General features: G+C 41.2%; 1 protein-coding gene across 12 annotated transcripts in view; it reads left to right on the forward strand.

Moving 5' to 3' along the window:
* The window catches only part of LOC136483733 (coatomer subunit beta'-3-like), a 41197-nt gene that overhangs the window by 8955 nt on the left and 15177 nt on the right, over nucleotides 1-17065 (forward strand). For all 12 annotated transcript variants that reach the window (XR_010765599.1, XR_010765590.1, XR_010765592.1 and 9 more), the window contains 6 exons: nucleotides 301-435; nucleotides 4143-4401; nucleotides 4489-4720; nucleotides 4914-5064; nucleotides 5184-5393; nucleotides 6224-6284. The gene's annotated coding sequence lies outside the window, so the exon portion shown is untranslated. The remainder of the gene's footprint in view (nucleotides 1-300; nucleotides 436-4142; nucleotides 4402-4488; nucleotides 4721-4913; nucleotides 5065-5183; nucleotides 5394-6223; nucleotides 6285-17065) is intronic.

Here is a 17065-nt window from a genome sequence, read left to right on the forward strand (position 1 = left end):
CATTTCATATATTACACTGCGTCTAGTTGTGCATAGTAATTAAATGCTATGAATAGTTGCGATATAAAAATGTGCACTGAAAGACTCTATTTCATTAATCACCTCAAATCCCTTTATGTGATATGGCACCTTTGGAAATCGTGGAATAAAACTTGGCCTAAGTACTCGTCATGCTACCTGTTTGTCCTATTTTTTAATGGGCTGTTGTGCCTCCCCCTGGCCGCTGCAGAAATTTGTAATGAACATTTGAATCTACTCTCTGTGCCAATGATAAATATGCTTATACCTTGTCTTCTGCAGATAGATCATTGCGTTGGGAGCAGAGATAGCATGGATAATGCGGAGTCAATGAAAATGTCACATAAATTATTGAAAGAAATTACACATGATTTCTCCAAGGAACTCGGTTGTGGCGCGTATGGAGTGGTTTACAAGGTATGATTCAAAGCCAACAGCAATATGGTTTTAATATTTTGTGATTAGGTACGTAAGCAATCTCTGAAAGACATGATAAAAAGACTAGCTCGCCCTCTTCCCTTCCTCTCATTCCTGTCTTCTGAGCCTACACTAGTACACTGATAATGTTTAGACACGGTCAACATCTATTTTTAGTGATAGTTTTTATAATTGCTCCTACCTACTGATTGTAGAAATTAGACATTTACAGGTTCAGCTTCATCCCCTACTCTTTCACGCTAGTCAAGAACTCAATCAGTAGGTCGGAGCAATTTGAAAAACTCAATAATGCAAGCCTTTCTCCCATGCACCTAGCTTGTATTACAACCATGTCGTACGGCTCATGAGGCTATTATTACACGAGCTGCAATGCTATCTATCCCAACATCCATACCCTATCCTCTTCTATTCTCTCTTGCATGCCCCTAGTTTGTATTAAAGTTTGTCTGCATCCAACTTGATAAGAAAAAGTTATGATTTTTTTAGCTGCACCTATTTTTAGAGACGGGCTATATTATCAACCGCCTTTAGAAATTAGAAATCAATTTCTTGAGGCAGGTGGTGTTTGTCTAAAAATAAAGAGCATTTTACAGGTAGCTAGAAACACCAACTTTTAGGGCCATCTCTGAAATCATGTTTAGAGATGGTACTTGATAAAACCATCTCTAGAAGAAAAAGAAGGCGCCTCTGAAAATCGTTTAAGTAGTGACCACCGCCTCCACCCTGGTCTTCTTGAAACTTGTCAGATTCATTGGCCATGTCACCATGCAACCGCCAACATCCACAGCAACCCAAGCTGCTCCAAAATCTCCTCAAACCAACCCTCCCTAACTAATTTAGCGAAATCTACCACTCTCCAACCCTTGGTCCTCTACCACCCACCAACACCTCACTCGCCGCCCACTGCTCCACTAGTCTAGCTTACTCGGAGGCATTCTAAGGCCGGTGAGCATTGGAGCCACCTAAAACCCCCAAATCTTAACTCTAGTTTTGCTACCTTGCCACTACTATCGATCTGCATTGCCTTTACGCGGCCAACCACCAAGCGCTCCCCTCATCTGCCATCCTTTGCCCATCACAAGCGTCGCAGCCAGAAAGCATGTGTCATGATGGACACATGTGAAATATGAATTTGATATGATGCATGGCATCTGGAAGGACCAATTAATGGCTAGAGGGGGCTGAATAGCCTATTAAAAAAATCCTTCAAGGCACAACACAACTAAGCACAAGTATTAGTAACAAAGGTGGCACAACACAACTAAGCCAAACAAGCACTCCTACAAAAGTCTAGTCACAGAAGATAAAGCTTCTAGTTACACACCAGAACTAGAAACTACTCGAACAAGGCACAAGAGCTAAATGACTACACTAGCAAGAAGAACAACTAGGCAAGCAAGCTAGTGAACAATAGTAAAGCACAAGTGTAGGGAGCTCAAACTAGATGAAGGGGGGACACAAGATTTTCTCCCTGAGGTTTGGTAGCTTGCCAGCTACATACCTACGTTCCCATTCTGGCATGTCCAAGGATCATCGCTCCTCCGCTACCTCAACTACCCCTCAAGGTAGGCTCAGACATGAGCGCTAAATTATAAGCCGACTTGATCATGAGTACACCAATAGCCTCAAATCCACTAGAGTTCCTCTTCGCTTCCACTGGTGGGGATGAGCACAAGAACCCCTTAAATCCTTCTCCAAAGCCCCCGAAACAAATTCCACAAGTGCTCGACAGAGGCCGTTGCCTCCAACCCATCTAGGTGGTGGCAATCACCAAGAGTAAAAAGAATCCCATAGCTTCAACAATCCACTAGTGCCACTACATGCTAACTCTCAAAGCAAATGCACTAGATCCTAGCCAATCTCACCCAAATGCGATTTCAACTAAGCAAATGCGAGTGGAGTGTTCTCTTGAGCTCTAGTAGCTATGTGTATCTGATGGTAGTGCCAAGAGAGCCAAATAGCATATGCCCACCACCTACTTATTATAAGCCCACAAGAGAAACTAGCTGTTACCAACTAAAGCACTAAAGCTACTTTCTGCACACACTGGATAGCTTCGGTGAGCACCGAAATTATCCAATGGCTATCTCAATGGCTATTCAAACTAGCCGTTACAATGTACAAGATCTCCAGTGACATCTCCGGTGGATTACAGAGAGGTCCAGTGTGTGTCTCAGCCCAAAACAGCACGAAAAGAACCTCTCGAGTCACGCTTCGGTGCACCCACCAGAGAGCTCCAATGGCTCCAGAATTCTACGCAGAAGGTTTTTGTTGAGCGCTGCAAGGTTTCGTTGCCTCTTTTTGAAAACGCTTGCATTCCATACCACCACTGCAGCTAAGCTCTAGTGCTCATCACTCCGGTGCCACCGGAAGATAATGTGCTCCCGCAAAAATAGGCTGACAATAGGCCCTTCAACCAAGCTCTAGGGATACTCTCTAGTGCACCACTTGAGAGTTTTGGTATACTTTAGATGTCCGGACCCATCAAGGATTTGATATTGTTCTAACCCTCCGGTGGAACCTCTCCGATTCCCACTAAAGAGCTCTCGTGAGTGTAAAAACCTTTTTCAAATGACTAACTCTAAATAGGTGTCCCACATGACAACAAACACCTTTAGCACTGAGTTATCATTTTCAAAATATTTTTCAAAGGTTTTCACTTGCTTCCTTGCCACACCACTCGACCTAACACATATGCATTGTTTAGTCCTCACCTAATGGCACTGGATAACCATATTAGCCAAAGAATTCCCCTCATTACACTATCCTAAATCCGGCCATTCACTTCTCTATACACCTTATGCTGGTGAAACAGAAAGCCTATGCATAAACCTTTGCCTTCAGGCTTTTGCTTCCGTCTCCACCATCTTCCTTACTTGTTGAGCACTTCACTTCCATGGTCCTTGCCATCACCTTTGGGCTCCACGTATAGCTTATCCTCACCTTGTGGACTAACCTAGCTCATCATCTCAAGGAAATCATTAATCCAGTAATAGCCACTCAATTACTAGAACCCAAAGTGGTCTTTGAGAATCACTCCCCAACTATGGAGGACACAAATCACGGGCATCACACTTTGGTGCCCATATCTGACCCCGAGGCTATGGCGTGGGCTGACCTGACTAAGCAGCGGATGGGCACAACCCAAAGTATCTCCACTAGGTTGCTACACAAAGCATAGATAAACACCATCCTCGAGATTTTGTTGCAACCAACTAGAAAACATAAATCTATATAAAACTAGATTAAGGATGTTGCATCCATGTAACCCTAGTCCCGGCTATATAAGGCAGGTAGGGACCCTCTTCATTGGTACTTAATCACACTTCACCATTCAACAATTGCCAACAATACAATACAATCAGAAACATATTACGTGTGGTATTACCTCATCATGAGGACTTGACGTGTATAAAATCCTCGTCTTGCACTACCCTCTATTTTTTCTTCATGCACACCATAATGATAATGTCAGTGACAAAACGCCTATATTTGTAGTGCAAGGAAGGGGAAGTGTGTAGGCCCCATTTGCAAAAGAGTTATTAAATGGCATGTGCAGCAAAGATCATCGCTGACTTCCCTCCTAGACACAGGCCTGTGCGGGTATTCCTAAAATATCAGGATCACCAAAACCAAAAATCAAACCATATATACCCCATCTTTATGAGATCTGATCTGATGAACAGGGTACAAATGCAAATGGAAGAGAGGTTGCTGTGAAGGTACTTCGTGACAAGGCAGCACTTGATGATAAGGAATTTACGAAAGAGTTCCAGACCCTTGCGAAACTCAATCATGAAAACATTGTACAGTTCGTGGGCTACTGTAATGAATCAGAACCAGTAGTTGTGGATTATGATGGAAGACAAGTTGTTGCTGAAAAACTGCATGTTGCACTCTGCTTCGAATACGTAAACAATGGCAGCCTTCGCAATCATATTTCAGGTGATTAAATATTTCTCCGGGCCATACTTGGAAAACGAAAAATCTTTTTTTATAATACATTTTGAGAATTATTTTTCCTTTTTACAGATGAAAAACAGGGGCTTGAGTGGCACATTCGTTACAAAATAATTAAGGGTATTTGTGCGGGTTTAAATTACCTTCATAAGGGATTGCAGGAACCTGTATTGCATTTAGATTTAAAACCTGATAATATATTGCTAGACAAAGAAATGGTGCCCAAAATCGCAGATTTTGGTTTATCAAGACTCATTGGAGATGAAAGAACAAAACAAACAATGAATAAGTCTATTGGTACACGGTAAGCCCACTGCCTTGTGCCAAAACATATTTTGCTTCATTAGTTGACTGTTAATTGATTTGAAATAGTTGAAGTTTCTATGTGACCTAGTACTTCATTATTACATACTATTGTGATTGGAATAATGTGCACAATTTTTAAACACTTGTTTGCTACAGTTAATTACAATCTTACTGTGTAAGATGACATGCAGTGGATACTTACCGCCAGAGTACACGAAATTCCAATTGCTCTCACCTGCGTTTGACATATTTAGCTTGGGTATTATAATTACAAAGATAATGATGGGAAGAGAACGCTACCACGATATTGCTGATATGCCATCTCGGAGACTTGTCCAGCTTGTAAGAGTATATGATAATTTTCTTATACCGATCTTACTCAACATTAAAAAAAAAACTACATCATGTTTGATCTCTTATTAGGCTCTATCGTCCTGACTCTATGTTCTAATATTTTGGAGGTACATACTAGTTGGAAAAATAGACTTCAGGAAACAGAGGGCCTCAGATCACGGCTCGAAGTATATTGCCAACAAGTGAAGACTTGTATTGAAGTAGCATCAAAATGTTTGATGGAGGATCGGCACCAAAGGCCTACTATACAAAAAATTATCGCTACATTGAACGAGACTGACATGATTCATAGCATACCGTCCAGGCAGATAGAAAAGGTGTGGGCTCAGAACATAGATTTAATCCTGCTTGTATGAGAATCCCATGACATAGATTCCTCTCTATGAAAAATTACATAAAACTTATTACAATATTCTACATCAACAAATGCTACTGCAAAAACTCCATTTTTTAAGAGTAATAAGTGATACACCCTCAGTTACAATCGTTTTGGTTACCTAGATACATAGTTTTTGCTATACGTCTAGATATACACTATGTCCAGAACTTTAGATATATAGTAAAATATATGAATCTAGAATAGTCAAAATGACATAATTTAGAACGGAGGGAGTATAAATTAACATAAAACTTTGGGGCTACATCTAATAAAAAAATCTTATCTCTGTTGGCAAAGATAAAAATGGTTATTCAACCTTAAGGCGTATTAAGCTCCAGTGTTGGCAAAGGCTATCACTGACTATGGATGTTGCGAACTCCCATCGGGCACTCTTGATTAGGGATCCACCCTTTTGCTAACGGGTAGTCGGTCTCTAAGTAGATGCTTTCTCATTTTATTCAGTTGTGTTAAGGATACTAATATCAACTATTCTCTTCGTCCCAAAAAACTTGATGTGCTAGAATAAAAAATATCACATAAAACTTGATGTTTTAGCTCTTGGACAATATATTAGGATTTAGCCCCATATCCCAGCTTGAGATTATGGTTATGCCTTCATGCATTCATTGTAACGAGGGTTTTATTTCTTAGTTAGCATGGTTTATCTTCAATAAATCGCGGTATATGGGTAATTTCTGTATCCGCTTTTTGATATTTTGTCCATTAGAATCACACCCGTAGTTGTGGTGCGTTCAATTTCCTTGGCAGTTTCACGATGGACAATCTACCCATGCAACCAGGAGGAGCATCGTGTCCGTCTTAACATCAGGTATATGTTGTCACAAACACATCACCAGTAGTTACAATCTGATCCTTTCTGTCTTTCATGATCAACGTAGTAGATGAAAGTAGAAAAGCACAAAGATACAAAGTAGGGAACTATTTTTTTATTATTCTCTTAATATCTATAATTACAATGTAGAGCTCCCATGTATATAATTACAATGTAGGCCTTGTATTATATGTAGGATACTACCTAACTCTTTGAGCTACATAGACAATGGGCTAGGATTCGGATTCATCTTTGTTGGTGTTTTATTATACCGTTGATAAATAAATTTTGTGCCACGCGCGGGGTTTCAATGAGGTAGCATACAAGACACAGTGATTTATACTGCTGGTTCGCGTGGGGTGCCATACATCTAGTGATTAGGGAGAGAGTTAATTAATTGTTGTGTCCTGAGTGCTCGAATTGTGTTATGCCATGCTCTTGAAGGGCTCCCCATCCCTCCTTATATAGCTGAAGGAATGGGGTTATAAGTGCTATGAGTTGGTATTAATGGTCATGCTTGTTGAAGCCTTGCTTGGCTGGTTCCCAATTCCACTAGTCTCCAGGTGCTGTCTTATCCAATTGGTGTCACTATGGACATGATTCCCTATGATTTTGGAGAAACACCTTTTATTTACACGGGCAAGCAATATCCACCGATTTTCGGAGGCGGTTAGTTCATTTATGGAGAAAGTAAAAAAAGACAACCATCTATATAAACAGATTTTTAGAGGCGTGCATGTTTAAGAGGCAACCTCTATTAATAAAGATGGACGTCCTAAGAAAACCACTTCTATAAATAGTAATTTTAATAGGCCGGTTTTCTATGAGTACCACCTCTAGAAATTGAACACCAGAGGCAACACTCATAAGGGAGAGGGATGCCTCTAGAAATATTTGCATAAAAGTAATTAATAACTTTTTCATATGAAGTCAGGTAAAAAAGTATTTTATACCAAAATGTTATAGTTCAACAAGATCTATAACTTTGTAATTGACAATTTTTCATTTAAACTGTCTAGAGTCCATAAAATTCGTTTTAAGTTCTTAGATTTTGAAATTCAAAATTTGTAGTCTTTGTATGACCTTCAATTTGACATTGTCTATTATGAAATTCTATCTTTTTTTTTTCTCGAACACGCAGGAGAACTGCGTATCATTGTATTAATAGAAGAAAAAAGAGTCATACATAGACCCAAACCCCACACACACCCACCAGTTAAGACAGACCAACAAGACAACCCTACACCAGTCGTTTAGGCTGAACCTCCAACAGTGAGCATGGAAAGTCCCTTGGCTCCTGCCATGCTCCACCAATGCGCCTCCTCCCTAGCCAAAGCCAGAGCCAAGTTAACATTTGGGGTTGCCCCATTAAAGACACAATCATTTCTATGCCGCCAGATACTCCAAGCTCCCAGAATGACTAGAGAGTTCAATCCCAACCTAAAGTCTCCACTAGCAGCACTGTCAACTTTTCTCCACCAATTATCAAAGGATTGGTCGGAAGGCTGAGGAGCAAGTGCTGCGAAACCAAAGCGAGATAGGAGGGAGAACCAGAAGTCTCTTGAGAAAACGCAACCCACAAGAAGATGGTGAATGTCCTCCTCCTCTTGATCACATAGAAGGCACTGATCTGGGTGAGGGAGCCCCCTCTTTGCCAATCTATCCGCTGTCCAGCATCTATTATGAGCGACAAGCCACATGAAAAATTTGCATTTGGGTGGAGCCCAAGATTTCCATACTCTTTCATAAGATTCAAAGGCGACTGCACCCTGATAGAGCGTATCGTAGGCGCTCTTTGCTGTATATTTTCCTGAAGCAGATAGCCTCCAGATGTGCTTATCAGGAACTTCCTCATTTAGCTCCACAACATTCAGAATATCTGAGAGGTGAAGATACTGGAACAAGGCAGTAGAACCGATCTCACCCTGTATGTCCTCTATCCATTTTTCCCCCGTTAGAGCTTCCGCCACAGTACGTGTACTTGACCTTCTTTTATGAACCAATGCATATATTAGAGGTGCGATGTCCTAGAGACTTTTGCCACTTATCCATTTGTCCTTCCAAAAGAGTGTATTAGATCCATTTCCAACTTCAGTTATTACAGCCACGGAGATGAGGCCAGCTACCTCTGTACTGAATTGGAAAGGTAGATTTGCCCATGGTTTGTTGGGCTCACTCCGCTTGAGCCACGGCCATCGCGCTTTTAAAGCAATACTCAAAGCCTTTAGATCAGCAATCCCAAGGCCACCAAGTTCGCGTGAGCAGCAAACTCTAGGCCAGGCAATGAGACAGTGACCACCCTTTGCCTCTTTTCGACCTCTCCACAAGAAGGCCCTTCTGATCTTGTCAATTGCTTTGAGAGCCCAAGGTGGGAGATCTGTTGCCATGGCCACATAAATCAAGATTCATGTGAGAACATACTGCACTTGAATAACTCTGCCCGCTCTGGTCAACAAATCAGCCTTCCACCCAGGAAGCTGATCTGCAATTTTGTCGATGATGGGTTGGACCTGTTGCTTAGTCAGCTTCTTGATGGTCAGTGGTAGCCCCAAATATTTGCAAAGGAAATCCAGCATCTCATAGGGCAACAAATTCTGAATAAGGTCCAAATTTTCCTCAGCACAATGGATTGGCAGCACATTACTTTTTTGAACATTGGTCCTAAGGCCAGTAGCATCACCAAATAAATCCAGTAGCTGTAAGGACAAGTTGATATCTGCTGCGTTAGGCTGAAGGAAGATGGCTACATCATCGGCATATAGGGAGATTCTATGCTGGATAGGCCTCCTTGATAAAGGTTGTAGCAGCCCCACTTCAGTAGCCCTTGTGAACATCTGATTTAATACATCCATAACAAGAATAAAGAGCATAGGGGATAGCGGATCTCCCTGTCTTAGACCCCTTCTGTGCAGAATACCTTCTCCTGGGATGCCATTCAAGAGGACTTGGGTTGATGAAGATGATAGGAGGCCACAGATCATGTCACACCAGCGATTGCCGAAGCCCAATTTTCTAAGCACCTCCAAAAGAAAGGCCCAAGACACAGAGTCGAAAGCTTTGGTAATGTCAAGCTTCAGGAGGATTCTAGGCTACTTGTGAGAGTGTAAGAATTTAACTGTCTGCTGGACCATCATGAAATTATCTTGAATGAACCTCTTTTTAATGAAAACACTTTGGTTAGAGGACACCAACTCATCTAGCCGATCAGCGAGCCTATTAGCCAAGATTTTGGTCACAAGTTTGGCAAAACTGTGAACCAAGCTAATTGGCCTATAGTCCTTGACTTGAACAGCATTGGTCTTTTTTGGAATCAGAGTGATGTATGCAGAATTCAGTTTTTTGAGATTTCTAAAATTTCCGATCCAAAGAAAATGAAGTGCTGCCATGACGTCATTCTTGATAACTGCCCAACAACTTTTATAAAACCTGCAAGTGAACCCATCCGGTCCAGGAGCCTTATTAGGCGGCATCCCCTTTATGGTGTTCCACACTTCTTCTGAGAGAGGCGAATCCAAAGTTTCAAGATCAAAACCAGGGCTGCCAAGGGTGTCCAAGTTGATAGTTCTCCCTCTATCGTACTCAGTCCCAATGAGACTATCATAAAAATCTAGAACAGCAGCTGCCTTATCCTCATGCTTTGTGAAAACTTGATCTCCAACATGCAATTTGGGGATGAAATTCTTCTTTTTTCTATACCTTGCATAATGATGAAAAAGCCTTGTGTTGGCATCCCCATCCTTTAGCCAATTCATCCTGGACCTGAGTCTTGATATTGTTCTCAGCAGAGAAGAAAGCGCCAGGGAATGCTTCTTGAGATTATTGCGTAGCCATAACTCATTAGGCTGAAGTGGTCTACTTTCTTGAGCAATATCAAGATGGTGGACGATCTCTTTTGCCATGAGCAATTGGGACTTGAAGTGACCAAATTTCTTTTGACTCCAGCTTTGTAACCTCTTGGCTGTTGCCTTGAGTTTCAGAGCGAGGGTATCAAGTGGGCAGGTACTAGGTTGTACAGTGTTCCAAGCATCCTTCACTACTTCTTGGAAACCATCCAGAGAAGGCCAGAAGGCTTCGAAATGAAATCTTTTCTTGCAGCTAATAAAATCCTTCAGCCCAAGAATCAGGGGACAATGATCTGAACCAATTGAAGCATCACACTGCAAGAGACATCCTGGAAACTGATCTTCCCAGTCCAGTGAACAAAACATTCTGTCCAACCGAACAAGAGTAGGGGAAGCGTTAGTGAAGGAGCTGGTCCATGTATATTTACGACCATGAAGAGGAATTTCAGAGACCCCCACATCATTTATCCATCTTCTGAACCTTCCCATCATTGCTCTATTGAGGTAGGAATTGTTCTTGTCCTCCTCCTTATAAATAAGATTGAAGTCCCCGACTACCAGCCATGGCCCAGAACACCGAACTCTGACATCCCTCAATTCTTGAAGAAATTGGATCTTGTCATGATCAAGTTGGGGACCATAAACACAGGTCAACCACCACGCACTACCATCAGACGAGCAGAACTGGACCGAGACACTGTAAGCATCCACCCTGGTAGCTCCAATAGTGCCCAGCTGGAATCGCCAAGCCACCAGAATTCCACCACTGGCCCCATCCGAAGGAAGGTAAATAAAATTATTATCAAAATCACTTCCTAACATGGACAGGACAATACGCCTGGAAACCGTACTCATTTTAGTTTCCTGCAGGCAAACGACATCAATCTTGGAGGAATCCACCATGACTCGAACAGCATCCTGTCTTGCTATTGAGTTCAATCCTCGTACATTCCAATTTAGGATGTGTGCTGGATCCATAATGATACTGGAGAGCAAAAGTGACCAGGAGGGCCAATCAGACAAGACACTCAACCAAGTCAGCAGCAGACACCGCCTCAGGGAGTGCCCAACCGAAAAGAGCAGCCAGGGCCTTAGTGTGTGAAGTTGGCATGGGCTGCTTAAAACATTGCACATATTCCTCTAGTGCTTGCTGGCTAATTTGTGCCCTTTCATCGTCTACATTCAAGTCCAGAGCACGCATGACTTGTTTCTTCAGGTGAGAGGGGCATTCCTCCGATGTAGACGCGGGGAAGCCCGCAAGTCGACGACTCCGTCGGGGCTCCTTGCTAGGTGGCTCCAGCTTCTTCTTCCTCCGTTTCTCCACATGGGGAATTGGCAAGATAGCCCTAGGAAATTTTGACAGAGCCATGACGAACTCCGTTGCCGGGCTGGGAGGCGCACTAGGGGGAGCTTCGGCAGCTGCTACAGAATGTGCCGCCCTCTCTTTTCTTTGGGGGTGGCGACGCGAGTAGACCTGCAAGGTCTGCTGAGAAGCTGCAGCCACCGGCCGGGCCACAGGTGGACGCAGCGAGGGGGTGGAGTTCAAGGCGGTAGGAGCAGCAGTGGCGGGGAGTGGCGAGATCGAGGAGGAAGTAGCATCAGAGGTGGGGCACGGCAGCTTCGATGGAGAGGGAGCGGAAGGAGAGGACTCGGTCGGCGCGGAGGGAGCCGACTCGGCCAGCGGCACGAGGACGGCGAGAGTCTCAGCCGGAGAAGTGTTGGCGTCCGACACGGGGAAATCATGGGCCTCAACTAGCCCAACCAGAGAGGGGAGGGGAGAAGGCCCAGATGCCAACAACTCAGGCCCCGTGTGGAGATCAGCAGCCATAGGCCCAACAGAATCAGCACCAGCAGCAGGATGCACCGAAGGCCCACAGGAGAGCTCCAGAAGGAGCTCAATCCGTGGCCTAGCGATGCTAGTGATGCAATTACTCTGCCCGACATCCGGATCTTCTTTGCCGTCCACTGCCGTATCCGCGTCGCCGCTCGCCATAACATCGCCAGCAGCACGCGTGCATGCCCCCTCAGTCAGCGATCCCCAAAGACCGGCATCAACGCCACATTCCGCATGCACCATCTTCTCGGTTCTAGTGTGGAAGCCAGACGCTGCCACATGCAGCAGCGAAAGCCCTGCTGGCACGGCCGCCTGACCAACAATGGCAGCCGCGAAATTCTATCTTTTAATGTGATCTATAACTTTATAGTTGATAATTTTTTATTTGAAGTCGTTTAGAGTTCTAAATATGTGTTTTAAGTTCTTAGATTTGGAAATTCAAAATTTGGAATGTCTAAACAACCTGAATGTTGATATGCGATCAATACCCAAGTTGTAGTGGTCTACGAGATCTACAACTTTTTAGTTGAGAAGTCTTAAATTTCTAAGTTGTTTAGAGTGTCAAATATTTGTTTTAGTTTATCAGATTTTGAGATTCAAATTTTTGAAATGTTCATGCAATCTCGGATGGAGACATGCCGCATACAAAAGTTGTACTGCTCAACAAAATCTAAAACTTTTTAGTTAAATCATTTTTTAATTTATGATTATTTAATAGTCAAAATATTTAATATAAAACTACTAAATGTTTATATAAAAGATTATCATCATATGCTCACTCACAATTGAGTGCATAATGCAGTGGTAGGGAAGTGTTATGCTAGACTAGAGGTCACATGTTCAAATCGTCCGACTGTCTCATTAAATGGTAAAATAGCTATGTAATAGAAACCATTTGACAGAGGTGTCTCTATTCCATTAATAAACAATTTTTGAAAAAGGTGGCGAACCTGTGTGTTGCTAAAATGCTTTTCCTAACCTGGGTAACCAGTGTCCTCTAACTTGGAAACCGGACAAATTTCTATTTTCTTAAAATATTAGTCATATTGTTTGATCGCTAAAAATTCATAATTAGTTTATTTAAAACAAAAAAATGAAACTAGCATCAACTTTCTTCTAAAAATGTTATGTATCTGATGGTGCTCTATTTAGAGTTGTTTGGCTCTTATTTATGTTAAATAAAGAATGAGCATGACTAAAAGCAACAAAGCAATAGGAACATAAAATCAGTTCCAAATAACTATATATATAGTTCATAAAGAGGTAACATTTTTAGAAAAAAACGATACTAGTTTTATATTTTTCTGATTTTAAATCAACTATTTATGGATTTTTAGATGGTAACCAATTGATTATTATTATAATAGAAAACCATCTTTGAAACTAATGGAGGACCAAATTTATTCAGTTTTGACGGTTGGAGTTTATCTGTTATCCAGTTTTTTAATTTAAGGCTGAAAATCGGACTATCATGTTGTAACACCCTGGCTAGAAACACCAAAAACACACTGTCTAAAAAAACTGAAAATTTCAATAGAACCTCCCCAAAAAACTAGACATCTAGGACAAATAAATCAAGAACATAAATGATATAGAATCATAAATAAAGTCATAAGCATCAGCCCAACCCAAATAAAATAGAAGGACCATCCCAACTGCAACTACCATCTCAATCAAATCAACATTTAAGCAATCTTTAATCAAATTATTAGTGGCAAAAACTTAGACTTAAAGAATGATGCATAGGTAACTATGTTTGTGCTCATGAAGGTGCTACTCCCAATTATCCCCATGCATTTCGCGGTCATTTGGTACCTAAAAACCAAATAAACACAAGGGTGAGTAAAAACACTCAGCAAGTACAGTTAGAACCCAAAATCAAATTTCACACAGGAGTTCATGAACTGGGAATCTCATATAAATAGTAGTTTCCATCTGAAACGAACGAACTTGAATCCTTTGCATCTACCGGTAAAGCCGAGTAAGTGGGGCTAGCACTTACTCACAGGAACCTGAACATAAGAACTAGATTGCACATCCAGAACTACCAGAACTTGAATTGAATGTAAATAACACTCGAACATAAATCTCATGAAACGGAGCTTGAACATAAACCAGGAAAAAAACACTTGAAACATAAACCAAAGAAAAACTCGAACCTCTAGGCTTAAAGCCCAAACACAAGTTCGTCATGCACTTGCCTTAGCGATGCTACGTAGCGTGTCGAGTAGAAGATTGGGTTATGCCCTCCAACTCACCACCACCTGACCAACCACGTTTATACTCAAGAACAACTCCAAATAATACTGAGCCAAAAGCAGCACAAACATACACATTTAATTTATATATACGAAGTTCATGCTACGGCTTAACTTTTTTCTTTATCATTTATTCCTTTGACCACCGAACCATCCAAATTGTGCCATGGTGAAGATGGCGAGCTGCATAGTCACTAGCTTTACATGTTTCACCCTAGTTTATAACCACGGAGTGCCTAGCTTGATAAAAAGCACAAGCCTGGAATTTTCTAGCGTACTACGTACTACTGAGGTCCTGAAAAAAAAAAAAGAGAATCTAAATCGATCAGACAGAGTCTGTCTGTATACGGGTATATATTTTCCATTGCCATAGCTATCTACAACTACCCAGCTGCTACGACTACTACCCAGCTGCTGTAAATTCAATCCGCAATCCACACACCCCACCCCACCCCCACCCCCACCCCCCCTCTTTTTTTTCCTTGAACGGGAGAGAAAAAGGTTACCCTAAGCCACGACCGGGGGTCCAACTTTAACAGCTCCACCAAAATTCATTCGGTCTCGAAACAAAAATGTTAGTAGTCAATTTGATTCGTCTCGACGACCTCTACACATCCACGAGTCTCTGATCTTCTATATGACTTATGGTTCAAAAAGTCAACTTTTCCTCCTATCTGTAGTCCGCCTTGTCAACATATATATATATTTTTTTAAAAATCAGGGTATTACACGTGTAAGTTGGACGATGCACAAATGTAATTTACCTTAAAAATAATGCACCTTTCATTTTTTTTAGTTCCTAACAAACATTATAAGTACGGGATCAAGAGAAACTCATCTGTCAACTACTACAGACAACCACTTATGGGTGATTCCAAATGGATTGTAATATAATGTCGATTTTGAAACCAACAGTAGTCAAATGAGTGCAAATGACATTACCACAGAGTTTTTAGTTTGAACCGACGGCATAAACATATTATCATGGTGTGTTATTGGCTCAATAAATGGTATATAGAGGCAATCCTTATAGTAATTAATTAACAGATGGCATAATTAAATCTACGTTCTAGTATTTTATAACAATTAACCACGATTTAAAGAAGCAAAAAAAGTACCAATTGGCTGCAGCACGGGCACACCAGTCGTGGTCCACTGGTGTGCTGCCACTGGTGTGGGTTAATTGTTATATTACTAGTGGACCACCAGTGGACCAGTGCTGCCAGTAATATTACCAATCATGGTTAATTGTGCCATCTGCAAACCATATAACAGATGGCACAATGATATTACCACGATGGCAATGGTGTCAAAGTCACCGGCCGGGCACTGCCACGGCAACAGCAACAGGATGTGTAGGAGATGGTGGAAGCTACTGGGGAAGGCCGTGGCCATGAGGGAGATAGTAGGAGCAAAGAGTTTTTTATAGCCTTTCGTATTAATAAGAACACATAAATTTTGGTGGGAAAAAACTTCTAACAGTTTTTTTCAATTAGATCTCTAAATATGTCATCATCTATTTTGAGTCTCTCGCTAGTAAAAGATGGAAAGCGGAAATGGCTCTCCAGAGTGCGCATAAGATATAAAGAATCTGCTAGAGTGTGAAAAATCTATAGTGCAATTTTTATTCAAAAGACTCCATATGAAGATTTAGATAATAAGTTTATGAAAGATTCTTGGAGATGCTCTAAGGGATAAAGGACAGTGATAAGAGCGCCACGATCCAAATAAGATATGTGAGCCTGTGATTTATGACTATGCCAGAAGGTGCAAATATCCATCTCCTGAACTATGATGATCCGGTGATATAGCAAATTTGTTTTGGTGAGTTCAATCATAAACTCCCAACACACCTTATTCTTAGGGCAGCATTGTAGTCACGAATTGTAGGGAGAGGTATCAGGCATCTCTACTAGCACTTTTTTGTTGCAACCGATGGTATATCAATAGAGTTTATACCATTGCTTCTTTAGCCCAATTTAATTTGTAGCATTGTTTTTTATGTGTAGCCAATAATATAAACGGTTTAAGCCCTCCTAGAGCAAGTCCGCTGGTACTGTGAGTTATTATTCTATTGAATGGTCGTTACAAGGCCTTTTTTTATGTCTAAATAAATACAAATGGACATAACTACTCTCTTACGTGTAAATTAAATGTTTTTTGTGACTTATGTGTAAATGAAATGTTGCGCAATTAGAATCTAGTCAGACAGCAGAGAGTGTTAGAAAGTAGATACCCAGAGACAACGAGTGGATGTGAATGATTGTCTGTATTCCATTGAACAGTGATGTACATATATATACAGGAGCCCAGATAGGCAATTATAAGTCTGAAAGAGAGGTGAAAAGACACCCTTTGAGATTAATTCCTAATTGATCATTAAATAATAATTCTCAACACTCCCCCTTGATCAATTAGTTCCTTGTAATCTTCATTGTTTATCTATTATGCATCATTATGAATCTTTGGAAAACCCTGTGGGAAAAACTAAAGTAATACCGGCATACCAGGCAAAACTCCTTAAAACCCAGTGGAAAAAATAAGGAGAAACACCATGATATACAATCACCAATGTTATTAGACCCTTTGAGATAAACCCAAAGTCTTAGTCTAGAAACACCTTGACCATATGGTTAATATGCATCAAATATCATCTTCCAAAAACCCCGGTGGGAAAAAATAGATGATATAGCATATACCTTTGTGTTGACATTGCCTCATCAAAAACTTTATATGAGAAACCATAAATGGAAAACTCACAAAAAGAAAAGAGTACAATGCATCTTATGTCCCAAAATCGTCCACCAAAAACCCCTGTGGGGAAAAATGGATATATGACATAAC

Source organism: Miscanthus floridulus, chromosome 9 (genome assembly GCF_019320115.1).
Source record: "Miscanthus floridulus cultivar M001 chromosome 9, ASM1932011v1, whole genome shotgun sequence".
Lineage (NCBI taxonomy): Eukaryota > Viridiplantae > Streptophyta > Magnoliopsida > Poales > Poaceae > Miscanthus > Miscanthus floridulus.